The 16,240-nt window shown below is 40.9% G+C and overlaps 1 protein-coding gene across 1 annotated transcript in view; it reads left to right on the top strand.

The window, feature by feature from the left end:
• Positions 1–16,240, top strand: part of CHIC1 (cysteine rich hydrophobic domain 1) — a 153,582-nt gene that overhangs the window by 85,091 nt on the left and 52,251 nt on the right. The gene's annotated exons all lie outside the window — the stretch shown is intronic.

Raw genomic sequence — 16,240 nt, 5'->3', positions numbered from 1 at the left:
AAATTCTCAGCAAGGTGGGAATAGAAGGATTGTACCTCAACATAATGAAAGCCATATATTACAAACATAGTCACTATCATACTCAATGGGCAAAATCTAAAACCATTTCCTCTAAGAACAACAAAAAAGAAGGTATGCCCACACTCACCACTCCTGTTCAAAATAGTACTGGAAGTGCTAGCTATCAGACAGAAGAAGAAATAAATGGCATTCAAATTGGAAAAGAAGTAAAACTGTCCTTATTCACAGATTACGTGATACTGTACACCTCTCTCTTCACTGTTTTAACTATCCAACAATTGTTTTTTTCTCTATCCTTTTGGTGTTGTTTGCTTGAATGTTGATTATATCGAATTTTTATGCTTTTCTGTGAGATTGTTTTGCTTACTCTTTTTGTTTCTTTGTTTTGTTTGCTTGGTTTTTGTCTGTTTTTTACTTCTGTTTTCTCTTGCTTCACTAAATATTATTTGGTGTTGTAGTGTGTACTAATTTCCAGGTACTTGTTGCTGGCATTTGCTGGGATTAGTGGTTTTTCTATTGGAGTTTTCTCCTCATATATATAGTTGGTTCCCCTTTTGTCTCTTAGTCTTGATCTTGTATCTTAACTTTTTTTTCTTTTCCCAATTTAATTTTAACACTCCTTTTTTCCCTTTCTTTTTACTCTTCTTCTTTATCTCCTATCTAATTTGCCTTTCTCTGATGGACATCTTTATTGCAGGATATTAATACCATGAATACATTTCTATTCAGTGCCTTGTGTGTTGTACCTTCTTGTGTTGTACTTTGTGCCTTTAAATCAATGCAGGAGAGAGAGAACTACATAATCAGACATCCTGAGAAGAGAGACCATGGGGAAACAAAGAAACAGCCCACATATGAAAGAAAAGCAGGCATCACCAGAAAAGGAAGTAAACAACATAGAGGCTAACAACATGTCAGAGAAAAAAATTCAGAGAAATTGTCATAAGGTGGCTACAAATAATGGAAGACAAATTCAACAATATGAGTAAGAACTAAGAGGAAATGAAGAAGAACCAAGAATAAATGAAAAGTGACATCGCTGCTGTAAAAAACTCAATAGAAAGCATCAAGAGTAGACTAGAAGAAGCAGAGGACCTTATCACTGAGCTAGAAGATAAGGTATGAAAAAATTCCCAACTAGAGAAGCTTGTAGAAAAAAAATTAAAAGCAAGAGGAGAGCCTAAGGGAACTTTGCGACAACAGCAAACAAACCAATATCCACATAATAGGGATCCCAGAAGGAAAAGAAACTGAGCAAGGAATAGAAAACCTATTTGAAGTAAAAATGACAGAAAACTTCCCTGATATAGGGAAGAAAATGCCCACACAAATCCAAGAAGCTCACAGTCCAAAAAAAATGAACCCCAAAAGACTAAAGCCAAGGTACATTATAATTAACTTGGCAAACACCAACGACAAAGTAAGGATCTTAAAAGCAGCCAGAGAGAGACAGAAAGTTACATACAAAGGAACACCCATCAGACTAGCAACTGATTTCTCAACAGAAACCCATCATACCAGAAGGGAATAAAATGAAATATACAAAATCATGCAAAGGAAGGGTCTGAAGATTACTGTACCCAGCAAGGCTATCAATCAAAATTGAAGGTGAAATCAGGAGCTTCACAGACAAAAATGGACTAAGGAAATTTACTGCCACCAAATCAGCAATGTAAGAAATACTAAAGGGTCTGCTGTAAAAAAATAAAAATAAAATAATTTTAAAAATTAAAAAAAAGGGAATAGGAAGCAAAGAAGGAACACAGGGGTAAAGAATAAAAATGACAACACATAAGTACCTATCAATAATAACTTTAAATGTAAATGGATTAATACCCCAATCAAAACACATAGGGTAATAGATTGGATAAGAAAATAAGACCCATATATCTGGTGTCTACAAGAAACCCACCTCAGGGGGGGGGGGGGGGGGGGGGGGAAGGCACACACAGACTGAGGGTGAAGGGATAGCAAAAGGTTTTCCAGGTAAAAGGAAATGAAAAAAAGCTGGGGTAGCAATACTTATATCTGACAAATTAGATTTCAAAGTGAAGGACATAATAAGAAATAAGGAAGACCACTTGATAATACTAAAAGGAACAATCCAACAAGAAGAAATAAATCTTATAAACCTATGTGCACCCAAAACAGGAGCACCCAAATACATTAAAAAAAAAACAAAACACCTCCTGGAGGATATCAAAGGTGAGATTAACAGCAATACAATCAGAGTAGGAGACTTTAATACCCCACTATCACCATTGGACAAATCTTCTAAACAAAAAATCAGCAAAGAAACATCAATTTCTAAATGACTCACTAGACCAGATGGAATTAATTGACATCTTTAGAAGATTTCACCCCAAAGCCACAGAATACACATTTCTCTCGAGTGCACATGGATCATTTTCAAAGATAGACCATATGTTCAGACACAGGCAAAGTCTCTTCAAATTCAAGAAGATACAAATCATACCAAGCATCTTTTCAGATCAAACTGGCATGAAACTGGAAATCAACTACAATAAAAACAATCCAGAAAAATCAAACACATGAAAACTAAACAGCATGCTATGAAACAATGACTAGGTTAACATAGAGATCAAGGAACAAATTAAAAACATTATGACAACAAATGACAATGAAAACACAACAATCCAAAATCTATGGGACACAGCAAAAACAGTCATGAGAGGGAAGTTCATAGCTCTACAAGCCTACTGCAGAAACACAAGAAACAATGCTAATAAATTACCTAACCCTACACCTCAAAGAATTAAGAAAGAGCAACAAGAAAAGCCCAGTGTAAGTAGAAAGAAGGAAATAATAAAGATCAGAACTGAGATAAACGACATAAAGACCAAAGAAACAATACAAAAGATCACCAAAACCAAGAGCTGGTTCTCAGAAAGGATAAACAAGATTGATTAACCTCTAGCTAGGCTCACCAAGAAGCAAAGAGAGAGGACCCAAATAAACAAAATCAGAAATGAAAGAGGTGAAATAACAACAGAGCCCACCAAAATACAAAAGATTGTTTAAAAAATACTACAAACAACTCTATTCCAACAACTGGACAACCTGGAGGAAATGGACATATTCCTAGAAAAATATAACCTTCTAAAACTCAGCCAGGAAGAATATAAACAGCTCAATAGGCTGGTAAGTATGGAAGAAAATGAAGTACTCATAAAAAAGCTTCTTGCAAACAAAAGCTTAGGACCAGATAGCTTCACAGGAGAGTTTTACAAAACATTCAAAGAAGAACTAAAACATATCCTCCTCAGACTATTCCAAAAAATTCAAGAGGAAGGTAGTGTGTGGACACAGACAACAGGGGGGTAAGGGCATGCAGGGGTGGGTTTGGGAAGGTAATGGGGGTTGAGGACAAACATGTAATACCTTAATTAATAAAGAAATTAAAATGCAAAAGAAAACCTATTTGAAAATATATTGACAGAAACTTTTCCCTACCTGGTGAAAGAAATAGACTTACAAGTCCAGGAAGTGCAGAGAACCCAAATAATATGAATCCAAAGAGAACCACACTACAACCCATCATAATTAAATGCCAAGGGTAAAAGACAAAGGGAAAATATTAAAAACAGCAAGATAAAAACAGTTAGTTACCTATGGGGAGTAACCATTTGAATGTCAACTGATTTCTCAACAGAAGCTATGCAGTCCAGGGGGAGTGGCAATAAATATTCAAGTAATGAATAACAAGAACCTACAACCAAGATTTCTCTACCCATCAAATCTATCATTTAGAATTGAAGGTCAGATAAAGATATTTACAGAAAAGAAAAAGCTGAAGGAGTTCATCACCACCAAACCAATGTTATATGAAATACTGAAGGGTATTCTTTAAGAAGAGGAGGAAGAAGAAAAAGGTAAGTTAAAAAATTATGAACAACAAAATGACAGCAAATACATATCTATTAACAAGTAAATCTAAAAATCATATGAATAAGAAATCTGATGAACAGAAATGTTAAATGTATTGGAATCAGGGGCATGAAAACTGAGCTAACAGTTCTTTGAGGGAAGGTAGTGTGTGAGGGTGAGGGAAGAGATTGGACAAAGATCTTTTTTTTTAATATATTTTATTGATTTTTTTACAGAGAGGAAGGGAGAGAGATAGAGAGCTAGAAACGTCGATGAGAGAGAAACATCGACCAGCTGCCTCTTGCACACCCCCCACCAGGGATGTGCCAGCAACCAACGTACATGCCCCTGACCGGAATCGAACCTGGGACCTTTCAGTCCGCAGGCCGACGCTCTACCACTGAGCCAAACCGGTTTCGACTGGACAAAGATCTTTGAGGAAGGCCATGTGTAGGGTGGCAAGGGCCTTTGTTGGTGTTGGAACTGGGTGGCAGGGAGCTATTGTGGGAGGGGGAAAGAGGAACTTGTGTAATAATCTGAACTATAAAGATTAAAAATAAATAAATAAAATAAAAAAGAATTTTTTTAAAAAAATACCATGCAAGTTAAGAGGCACATAGAGTCCCAAACAAAATGAACCCCAAAGACCAACACTTAGACCATCATAATTCAATTGGTAAACATCAATGACAAAGTAAGAATCTTAAAGGCTGCCAGAGAGAAACAGAAAGTTAACTACAAGGGATGTCCCATTAGAATATCAACTTACTTCTGTAGGGAATGGAATGAAATATAAAAAGTGATGCAAATCAAGGTACTGAATCCAAGAAAACTATACCCAGCAAGACTAACGTTCAAAATTGAAGGTAAAATCAGGAGTTTCACAGACCAAAAAAAAAAGGGGGGTGGGAGCTAAGAGAGTTTATTATCACCAACTAGCAATGCAAGAAATTCTAAAAGGACTTTTGTAAAAAGGAGAAACAGAAAAGCAAGAAGAAGCACAAACATTAGGAATAAAAATGACTGCAAACAAATATGTATCAATATTAACATTAAACATAAATGGATTAAATGCACCAATTAAAAGACATAGGGTAGATTAATGGATAAGAAAACATGACCCATATATTTTCTGTCTGCAAGAGGCCCACTTCAGAACAAAGGTTTCACACAAACTGATAATGAAGGGATGGGGAAAAAAATTTGAGGCAAATGGAAATGAGAAAAATGCTGGGGTTGCAATACTTATTATATCTGACAAAATAGAAATCAAAATATGGGCCATAATAATCAATAAAGAAGGCCTCTACATAATACTATGGTAAGCAATTCAACAAGATGATATAACTCTGGAAAACATATATACAGTCCCTTGTAAGTAACAAGAGCATCCAAATACATAAAACAAATTCTGGAAGATAGCAAAGGAGAAATAAATACCAATACAATCATAGTAGGGGAATTTAATACCCCACTGACACCACTGAATAAATAGTCTAAACAAAAAAATAAGCAAAGAAACAACAATCCTAAATGACTCACTAGATCAGATGGACTTAATTGACATTGTCAGAACATTTCACCCCACAGCTACAGAATATACATTCTTCTCAAATGCAAATGGGTCATTTTCAAATGTAGACCATACATTGGGACATAGGCAAATTCTCTTCAAATTCAAGAAGACAAAAATCATATCAAGCATCTTTTCAGGTCACAATGGCATAAAACTAGAAATCAACTACAATAAAAATAATGATAAAAATCAAACACTTGGAGCCTAAATAGCATGCTGTTAAACAATGATTGGGTTACCAAAAAGATCAAAGAAGAAATAAAAAGCATCCTAGTGGTTGCAGGAGGAGCATGGCCTGCGAGGCCGGCAACTCAGTAGCTCCGCCCGGCTGGCCATGGCCGCAGCTGCTGGGCCATGCCCAGGTACGGGCCCAGCGTGGCCCTCTACACATGGCCAGGTGTGCGTCCCCTGCCAGTGCTGGCGCGCCCCTCGGGGCCCTGCGTGCGGGCCTGCGCGGGCTATAGGTGAACCTGGGCCAGACAGGCCAGCTGCCGGCTGCGCGCAGACTGGGCCGCGCAGCCCGATGCGCTTCCACCCGCGTGAGTGCTGAGCTTTCCACCACTGGACCCCCGAGAGCGTGGCGGATGGGTCGCTGAGGGCTGGGGGTCCCAGGGGCTGGGACTCCCGCCGGGTGGGCATAAGCCTCCTTGGGCTGGACCCAGACCCCCGCACAGCGAACCCTACGTGCGCCCTGGACGCCGCGCACCCTGAGGCTGTGAGGGGCCCTGCCTAGGCCACGCTGCCATTGGTTGAGCTGACTTGGGTGTCGCCTGTTCGAGCTGTCATCGCTCGTGGCTCACATGCCTGTCATTCCACAGCGAGAGGAGCAGGAAGTTGGAAGGGAAAGGCGACGCCTTGAGGAGCCTCCGAGGTGGCCCCGCACGCACCCACCACCCACTGGAGGGTGCGGACATGAGGCTGTGGAGAGCCGCCTGTCCCTGTCAAAGGAGCACCTGCTGGACGCAGATGCCCCGTCGTCAGAGCCCGCGCTGGGCTGGCAGCTGGGCCTGCTCCAGGGAGAAAGAGCCGCCTGAAGCGCCTGTGAGGAAGACCGACGGTGGCCACGCCCGTCCCTGGACTTCCTGAAGATGACGCACTGGTGTTGAAGAACTCAAAAAGCCTCGGCTCCCTCGACTGCCAAGGTGAGGATGAGGATGAGGCCAGTGCAAAAATGGCCGTGTCCTCCCCACGGCCCCACACGCCCGCCTGGTCACCCCAGCCTGCAGCCCCCTGGGCGCCTGCCCCAACCTGTGGGCCTGGGAGGAGGGGGGCAGCGGCGGGGACCCAGGGGACTGGGACAGCACCAGGCAGGAGGGCGTGTCCCCGCTGGGCCCCCGCAAGCTGGACCTGGAGCAGATCAAGAACAACTGACCAGCGGAGGTCTGGGAGAGGAAGCGGGTCCATTCAGTTTGAACGTTGAGGGTCATTTTGATCAGTCTTTCCTACAGGAGTATTTTGCATTTTTCTGGCTTTTACAGTTCTGGAGAAAGATCTATTTTGAAATGCATTTTGAGAGGGCATTCAGTTACCCGGGTACTGGGCACACCCAGGGCAGGCTGGCTCCTCCTAAACACCTGCGGTGAAGAGCGCTGGGTGCCCGAGGTCCCGGCTTCACCCTGCGCTGCTCGGGGCAGGACCCACGCTCTGCCACCTGACCCCTGGCCCGGCCTGGCGCGCCTGGTCTGTGACTTCAATAAAAGATGTTTGCTTTGCAAAAAAAAAACACATCCTGCAAACAAATGAAAATGAAAACACAACAATCCCAAATCTAATGGACACATTGAAAGCAGTCTTCATAGGGAAGCTCATAGCTCTACAGGCTTAAATAAAAGTAATAATAATAATAATAATAATAAATTACCTAACTTTGCAAATTAAAGAATTAGAAAGAGAGCAACAAGAAAAGCCCACAGTAACCAGAAGGAAATAATAATTATCAGAGCAAAAATAAATGATATAGATACCAAAAAACAATACAAAAGATTAATGAAACCAAGAGCTACTTCTTTGAAATGATAAACAAGATGGATGAACCTCTAGTCAGGCTCAACAACAAACAAAGAGAACCCAAATAAAATGAGAAAGGAAAAGGGGTGAAATAGCAACTGACCACACAGATATAGAATAAATTGTAAAAAATAAAATAAAAAAGAGTGATACAAGTAACCACTCCAACAAGCTGGACAAGCTCATTGAAATGGACACATTTTAGAAAAATGCAGTCTTCAAAAACTATATCAAGAAGAATAAAAAAAAAAACCTGAATAGACCAATAACTGTTGATGAAATTGCAACAGTAATAAAACAATTTCCAACCAACAAAAGCCCTGGATCAGATGGCTTCACAGGGGAGTTATAACAAACATTCAAAGAACTAAAACCAATCCTTCTCAGACTATTCCAAAAGACATCACAAACAAAGAGAATTACAATATACCTTGTGAACATAAATGTCAAAATCCTCGACAATATTCTAGCAAATCACACCCAGCATACATGATGACTAATTGAGATTTATTCCAGAGATACAAAATGGGTACAATATTTGCAAATCAATAAATGTGATACATCATATAAACCAATTGAGAGACAAAAATCACCTAATCATATTGATTTATGCAGAAAAAGCATTTGAAAAATCCAACATCCTTTCTTGATAAAAACTCGCAGCAAAGTGGGAATAGAAGGATCATACCTCAACATAATAAAATCCTTATATGACAAACCTAGAGCCAACATCATACTCGGGAAATAACTAAAATCATTTCCCCTGAGAATAGGAACAAAACAGGGATGCCCACTCTCACCACTCCTGTTCGACATAGTACTGGAAGTGCTAGCCATTGTGATCAGACAAGAGGAAGAAATAAAAGGCATCCAAATGGGAAAAGAAGAAGTAAAACTGTTATTATTTACAGGTGACATGATACAAAAAAACCTAAAGACTCCATGAAAAAATTATTAGACATTAAATTAATTTGGCAATGTAGCAGGGTATAAAATTAATGCCAAGAAATCTATGGCAGTTTTATACACCTTTGGTGAACTTACAGAAAGAGATTTAAAAACAATCCCACTTACCATTACAGGGGGGGGAAAAAGATACCTAGGAATAAACTTAATTAAGGAGATAAAAGACCTCTACTCAGAAAATGACAGGACATTGAAAAAAGAAAGGAAGATATAAACAAATGGAAGAACATACCATGTTCATGGATTGGTAGAATCAACATCATTAAAATGTACATATTATCCTAAGCAATGTATAGATTCAATGCATTCCCCATTAAAATACCAACAGCAGAGAAACCAAGATGGCGGCATAGGGTAGACACCTGAATACAGCCTACCACAACAAATTTGAATTTAGAACTGGAAAACAGGGGAAGAAGCTTCCTGAAGCACCGGATGGTTGGCTAAGAGGAGGCTCTACCATCTGGGAAGGAGAGAGAAGGCACGCTGAACCTCAGGAACTGTGAAGGTACAAGAACTGGGCGCGCAGAAAGGCGACCACCTGACTTTGCTGCTGGCTTGCTTGCGGAGCACGAACAGGACTGGCCAAGTTCGCTGCTGGCTTACTCCCTGCATGAAGAGAGGGCGGACAGCTAACGCGCAGCTGGCTTTCTTGTTAGGGAGAAAACAGAACCACCCTATTGCTCTGATAGATGACCCCACACAGGGAGAGGCTGACTGTCAGGCAGTAGGCAGAGATCTCTCAGAGGTGTGTGAAGCCAGCGGCCATTACTGAGGGACTCAGAAACCAGACCCTCATAGGGAGAGGCTGAATAAAGCTTCTCTGCACCACCCCGAGACTCCGCACCACACCAAAACTCCACCCCACCCAAGCGGTGCACAGAAGCCCTTCCAGTGGCTAGCTTTCTCGTTCGCCACGAATCCAAAGCTTGTCTGCACCTATACCAAAGAGGTGTGAGGGCCTGCAACCAACCTTATGGGATTCACCAAAGCTTGGCTGTGTCACCCCGAGACCCCGCCCCATTCAGACGGAATACAGAAACCCTCCTAGCTGAGACACTTCTGAGCCTCATAGCCAACTGGCTTGGAGATCAACGCTTCCCAGGGATACCAACAACAAGCAAGGCTTAACAACAAGACTGCACACACAGCCCACAAAGGGCTACACCAAGACTGTCCACCTCAGGTAACTGGGAGGCTGACCCACTGAACCATATAGGACAACTTAGCACACAAAGCCACCCTACCAACTCAGGGAAGCTGTGAAAATGCCGAGACAAAGAAACAGATCACAAACAAAAGAAATGGAGGACAAGAAGCAACTGGATATAGAGTTCAAAATCATGGTTATAAGGTTCTTCAAGAATTTCTTAGAAAAGGCTGATAAAATAAATGAGACCTATGAGGATATGAAAAGGGATCAACTAGAAATAAAGAATACATTGTCTGAAATAAAAAAAATATTATACAGAATCCTAAAAACAGAATGGAAGATCACAAGAATCAAGTCAAAGATTTGGAACACCAAGAGCCAGAGGACACTCCTCCACAGAGGCAAGAAGACAAGAGAATCCAGAAAGTTGAAGATAATGTAAGAAAACTCTGGGACAATTTCATAAGAACCAACATCAGAATCATGGGGGTCCCAGAAGATGACAGAGAGCAAGATACCGAAAACATATTGAAAGAAATAGTGACAGAAAACTTCCCCCACCTGGGGAAAGAAATAGACTTACAAGTCCAGGAAGCGCACAGAACCCAAAAAAAAAGGAATCCAAAGAGGACCACACCAAAACACATCATAATTAAAATTCCAAGAGCAAAAGACAAAGAGAGAATATTAACAGCAATAAGAGAAAAGCAGGTAGTTACCTATAAAGGAGCACCTATACAATTGTCAGCTGATTTCTCAACAGAAACCATGCAGGCCAGATGGGAATGGCAAGAAATATTCAAGGTGATGAATAGCAAGAACCTACAGCCAAAAATACTCTACCCAGCAAAGCTATCACTCAGAATCAAAGGCCAGATAAAGAGCTTCACAAATAAAATTTTTTTAAAAAAAGCTAAAGGAGTTCATCACCGCCAAAACAGAATTATATGAATTGATGAAAGTGGTTCTTTAGGAAGAGGAAGAAGATCTAGATAAAAATTATGATCAACAAATACATAACTATCAATAAGTGAAACTAAAAGCCAAGGGAATTAGGAAACCTGATGAACAATATTAACTGGTGAATATAATAGAATCAGAGGTATGGAAGAGGAGTGGACTGACGATTCCCAGGGAAAAGGTTGAGTGGGGGGTGCGGGAAGAGACTGAACATAAACTGTGCACCTATGGATGAGGACAATGGGAGGTGGGGAAAGGTCAGAGGGTGGGGTGGGAACCTGGTGGAGGGGAGCAATGGAGGGGGAAAAATGAGGAACATTTGTAATAATCTGAACAATAAAGATTTATTAAAAATTAAAAATAAAAAAATACCAACAGCATATTTCACAGACCTGTAATGAACACTCCAAAAATTCATCTGGGATTTCAAAATGACCCTGAATAGCTGCAGCAATCCTGAGAAAGGACAAAGTAGGAGGGATCTCATTACCAGATATCAAGCTTTATTACAAAGCCACTCTTCTCAGAACTGCCTGATACTGGCATAAGAGTAGTTATATAGACCAATGGAATAGAATAGAGAACCCAGATATCAACCCAAACCACTATGCTCAATACTTGACAAGAAGGCAAGAGCATACAATGGAGTCAAGACAGTCTCTTCAATAAATGATGTTGGGAAAATTATATATATGCATGCAATAAAATGAAGCTAGACCACTAACTTACAACATACATAAAAATAAACTCAAAATGGATAAAGGTCTTAAAAGTAAGATGCGAAACTACAAAACTGTTAGAGGAATCCAGAGGCAGCAAAATCTCAGACATATGCCAAAGCAATAATTTTACCAATGAAAACTAAAGAGAAAATAGACAAATGGGACTACATCAAAGTAAAAAGCTTCTGAACAACAAAAGAAATAACCAACCAAACAACAAGAAAGCCCTTTGCACAGGAGAATATATTTGCCAATATTACCTGTGATAAGAGTTTAATCTACAACATTTGCAAGGAACTCATACAACTTAACAAAAGGAAAATAAACAACCCAATCAAAAAATGGACAATGGACCTAAATAGATATTTTTCGAAAGAGGACATAAGGAACGTCAAGAGATATGAAAACATGCTCAAAGTCACTAATTATTGGAGAGATGCAAATCAAAACAACAATACAGTACCATCTCACACCTGTCAGAATGGTTATCAACAAACCAGCAAATGACAACTGCTGGTGTGGATGCAGAGGAAAAGAAACCCTGATGTACTGCTGGTGGGAATGCAGACTGGTGCAGCTACTATGGAAAACAGAATGGAGTTTCCTCAAAAAACTAAAAATGGAACTCCCATTGGACCCAGTGATCCTAGTTCTAGGAGGATATCCCATGAAACTAGAAACACCAACTAGAAAGGATATATGCACTCCTAAGTTTATTGCAGCACAATTTACAATAGCTATGATTTCAAAACAAGCAAAGTTCCCATCAGCAGATAATTGGATTAAAAAAATGTGGTAAATCTACACAGTGGAATATTATGATGGTTTAAAAAGGAAGGAACTCCTATCATTTGCAGCAGCATGGACTGAGCTGCAGAGAATTATGCTAAGCATAATAAGTCAGTTATAGAAAGATAAATATCACATGATCTCACTCATTTGCAGCTTATAATGTACAACATAAACTGATGAACAAGAATAGATCTAGAGACAGAGAAGAGTTGATAAGGTGCTCAAACCTCAGAGAGAAAGTTGGAGAAGGGAGGAAGGGAGGAAGGGGGAGAGATCATCCAAAGGACTTTATGCATGCATATAAGCATATCCAATAGATGGAGACACCAGAGGGCTGAGTGCAAGAATGGGAGTGGGGTGGGGGTACAGTGGGGGGATAAGAATACATATGTAATAATCTATAAAGAAAAAAGAGTATGATTAAAAAAAAGGAAATCCACTTTAAGGAAGAACATATTTGACAATGATACATCTCATAAAGGGTTAATCCAAAAAATATATAAAGTACTCATACAATCCAACAAAAGAAAGACAATCCTATTAATATATAGGCAGATGACCGTAATATACTTTTCTCCAAAGATCACATACAAATGGCCTAGAAACATGGGGGGAAATGTTCAAAATGGCTATCATCAAAATATCAAACAACAAGGTTAGGATGCAGAGAAAATGGAGCACTATATCACTGCTGGTTGGAATGCAGATTGGTATAGCCACTATGGAATACAGTATACACTTTATTTTTAAAAATTAAAAATTGAACTTCAGTTTGACAGAACAATCCCACTCTTGGAATATTTTATAAAACCAGAAACACCAATCAGAAAGAATATATGCACTCCTACCCTGTTTCCCCAAAAATAAGACAGTGTCTTATATTAATTTTTGCTCCCAAAGATTCACTAGGTCTTATTTTCAGGGGATGTCTTATTTTTCCATGAAGAAAAATACGGTACACATTTATTGTTAAATGAAAATAAAGGAAATTTATTACCTGTATACAGTACGGTAGTATGGTAGTTGTCAACACAAACCAGACAAACTGTGAATCTTACAGTATCAAGAATTTACTCATTTATTCAATGACAATCATGTCATCATCTTCTGGAACATCATCATAACAATCCAATTCCTGAATTTCCTGGTGAATTTCTTGTGACTCCATTTCTTTCAGAATCAGTGGACCAAATCTCATGTTTAGCCTTGGGGGGGGCTTTATTTTTGGGGGGATGCCTTATATTTCACTCAGAAGGAAACCTGTAAGTAGATCTTATTTTTGGAGGATGTCTTATTTTTGGGGGAACACGGTATGTCCATAGCAGCATTATTTACAATAGCTAAGCTCTGGTAACAGCCTAAGTCCTCATCTGTAGATGAATGGATAAGAAATGTGTTTGAAATTTACACAGTGGAATACTATGCAGCTGTAAAAAAAAATAGTGATCCGTTACCCTTAGGACAGCTTGGATATACCTGGAGACTATTATGCTAAGTGAAAAAAGAGAAAGACATGTATCACATGATCTCCCTTATTTGTGGGAACCTAATGAACAAAACAAATTAACCAACAAAATAAGACTTGAATCATGGGGGCATGGAATAGAGTGACATACATCCATGTGGGGATGTGAGGACAAGGAGAGATAAACCAAAGCACTTATATAGTTACTAGAGGTCTGGTGCACAAATTTGTGCATGGGTGGGGTCTGGCCAGTGCACCCTGATTAGGGCTGATAGGGGCTGGGCTGGCTGATGGGAGGAGCTGCAGGTTGTTGTCTGGCTGCCCTGCTTCTGATTGGGGCTAGGGAGGGGGGGCAGATCGGGGCCACAGTGCACATCAAAACAACCAGTTATTTGGTTATTCCAGTGTTCTCGTCGCTTGGCTTTTATATAGAGAGATATGCATAGCCAATTAACACAAAGAATCAGGTTTGAAGACCTGGGGTGATGGGTAGGGGTGGGGCAGAAGTAAGTAAAGGAGGGAAATTTGAAGACATCTGTAATACTGTCAACAATAAGATGAAATTCTAAAAAAAAGATATGAGAAAAGATAATTTTATCTAATAATACACAAACATGTAAATTGACCATACCTCCACTACACCACCAGCCAATCAGGAGTGATATTCAAATCAGCCTAACAAAGATGGAAGTTCATTTGCATACACAGTTGCCGAATGACAGACGGGATGCTTGTGTTGTCACCATGGCAACAACGTAAGCGTTCTGTCCCAACCCCCTATCTCTCAGGGCCTTTAGGCAGTGTGGGAAGGAGGGGCTGGAGAGAAAAGAAGTGGCTCCCAGAGCTGAAAGAGTTAGCTCCAGGGCCTGAGCGGAAAAGGGCTGGGCCAGAGTGGAGAGGCAGTGCTGGCAGCCAGGGAAAGGAAAGCCCATTCTAGCACTAATCTTTGTTCATTGAGCTTCTAGTAACAATAATAATACCAAAGCAATAAAAAAGAATAAAATAATAGAGAAAAAAAGCCAAAAAAAACAAAAAAAACAAAGTGAAGTTCATCTAGACAGATTTTAGTTTCCTATGTTGTCTGAGGCTATTTTGTAACCTGATTTTGGGCCTCTTAGGAAGTGGTTTCTGCCCTTCATTGTGATAGCCAATTTCAGAAGCTATCCATGTTTGGTTCTCTGCACCCTGTTTGAAAGTTCAAGAGATCCACAGAGAAATAGTCCAGATACACAGCCATCATTGGCCAGGTGGAATCCCTTGTAGGCAGGCTGGTTGGTGGGTTCTCCAGGAAGCCAGGAGCTTTCATTAATCCTCTTGTGAGAGGCAAGCAGCACCAGCTAGGTTTCAAGGAATGTGGAAGGAATGGCCCACCCAAAGCCAGCCACTGATGCTCCCCGAGACTGCTGACTCCGCAGCAGTCGAGATGCACCGTGGGGTGTGCTGGATACCAGAGGGTGGTTTGACCCGGATTCTTTAGGTAGGGCAAACTATCCCAGGTTTATTGTCTTTCCCCAAGGCTTCTACTTTTTGTCTTTCCCCAAAGCTTGTGACTCATGGGGGAAATTGATTTAGCTATATCAGGGGGAATTAGTCAGCATAGGTATTCCAGCTGCAGCCCTACCACCTCTCCTCCCAATGCCTCCTACTCTAGACACCCTTCAGGCAACTCTGGTCCACACTGTCGTCTCCCTGCCAAAGCCCAGAGTGAATAACTGAAAACTAAAATAGTGTGCTCTAGCCCTTGGGAAAAATAAAAAGTTGCTTTATCTTGCGCAGGCTCAACCTCTCCCTGGTGGATAGAAGCCTTGCCACCTTTCACCACTGGATGCTGTGCAAGCAGCTATTCCAGGCTTTGGCACTCTGGGCTGGAGAACCCAGCCTGGGTTTCAGGCCTCAGTCCTCTCAGAGAATCCCCTACAGCTGAGATATCTCTCCATCCACCAGAGGTGAGAGGTGGACTCTGCCCTTCCTCCCAGTTTCAAGGTGGTTTCTGCCCTTCATTGTTTAAAAATTTCCTCTTCAGCTAGGCTTCTGTTGGTAATTCAGGGTGAATGTTCCCTAATTCATTTGTATTTTCAAGTTTAGTTCTGTGAGGAGATGTGAGAAAGATCCACATATTCGGGGAGTGATCCAAGATGTCTGCACAGGTAAACACCTAACCACAGCCGCACACAACAATTTCAATAAAATACAATTAAAATATAAAATGGACATTACCCAGAACTACAGGAAAGTTGACTGACTGGAAATTCTGCAACAAGAAGGAAAGAGAAAACCAGAAGGAAGATCAGAGGAGCTATAAAAGCCTAAGGTACGGAGACACGTTGTGCACACAGAGAGGACGGAGCTGGAGAGGAGGGGGTGGATGAGTGCCTGGCTGGCGTTCCCTAGTGGGAAGGAGATAAAAGCTCCTGACTGTGCTAAACCCCAGACCAGACAGCACTGAACCCAATTTCTAGGCCAGACCTTGGGGACCCAGGCTCGTACAGAAGGTGAAGGGGCTGTGAGGCGGAATCCCAGGGGAGTGGCTAAAGGCAGAGCCCCAGAGTCAGGCACATTGCATGCAGAGGACAAACTGTTGACTCTGCTGCCAGATTGCCCTAGCGGGAAGGAGACAAAAGCTCTGGACTGTGCTGAGCCCCAGTTCCAACTGCTCTGAACCCTAGTTCTAGGCCAGACCTGGGGACGCA

This window comes from Pipistrellus kuhlii, unplaced genomic scaffold, assembly GCF_014108245.1.
Source record: "Pipistrellus kuhlii isolate mPipKuh1 unplaced genomic scaffold, mPipKuh1.p scaffold_m20_p_16, whole genome shotgun sequence".
NCBI classification, from domain to species: Eukaryota; Metazoa; Chordata; class Mammalia; order Chiroptera; family Vespertilionidae; genus Pipistrellus; species Pipistrellus kuhlii.
Note: the sequence above shows the minus strand (reverse complement) of the source record. Positions and strands in the feature narration are given on the sequence as shown.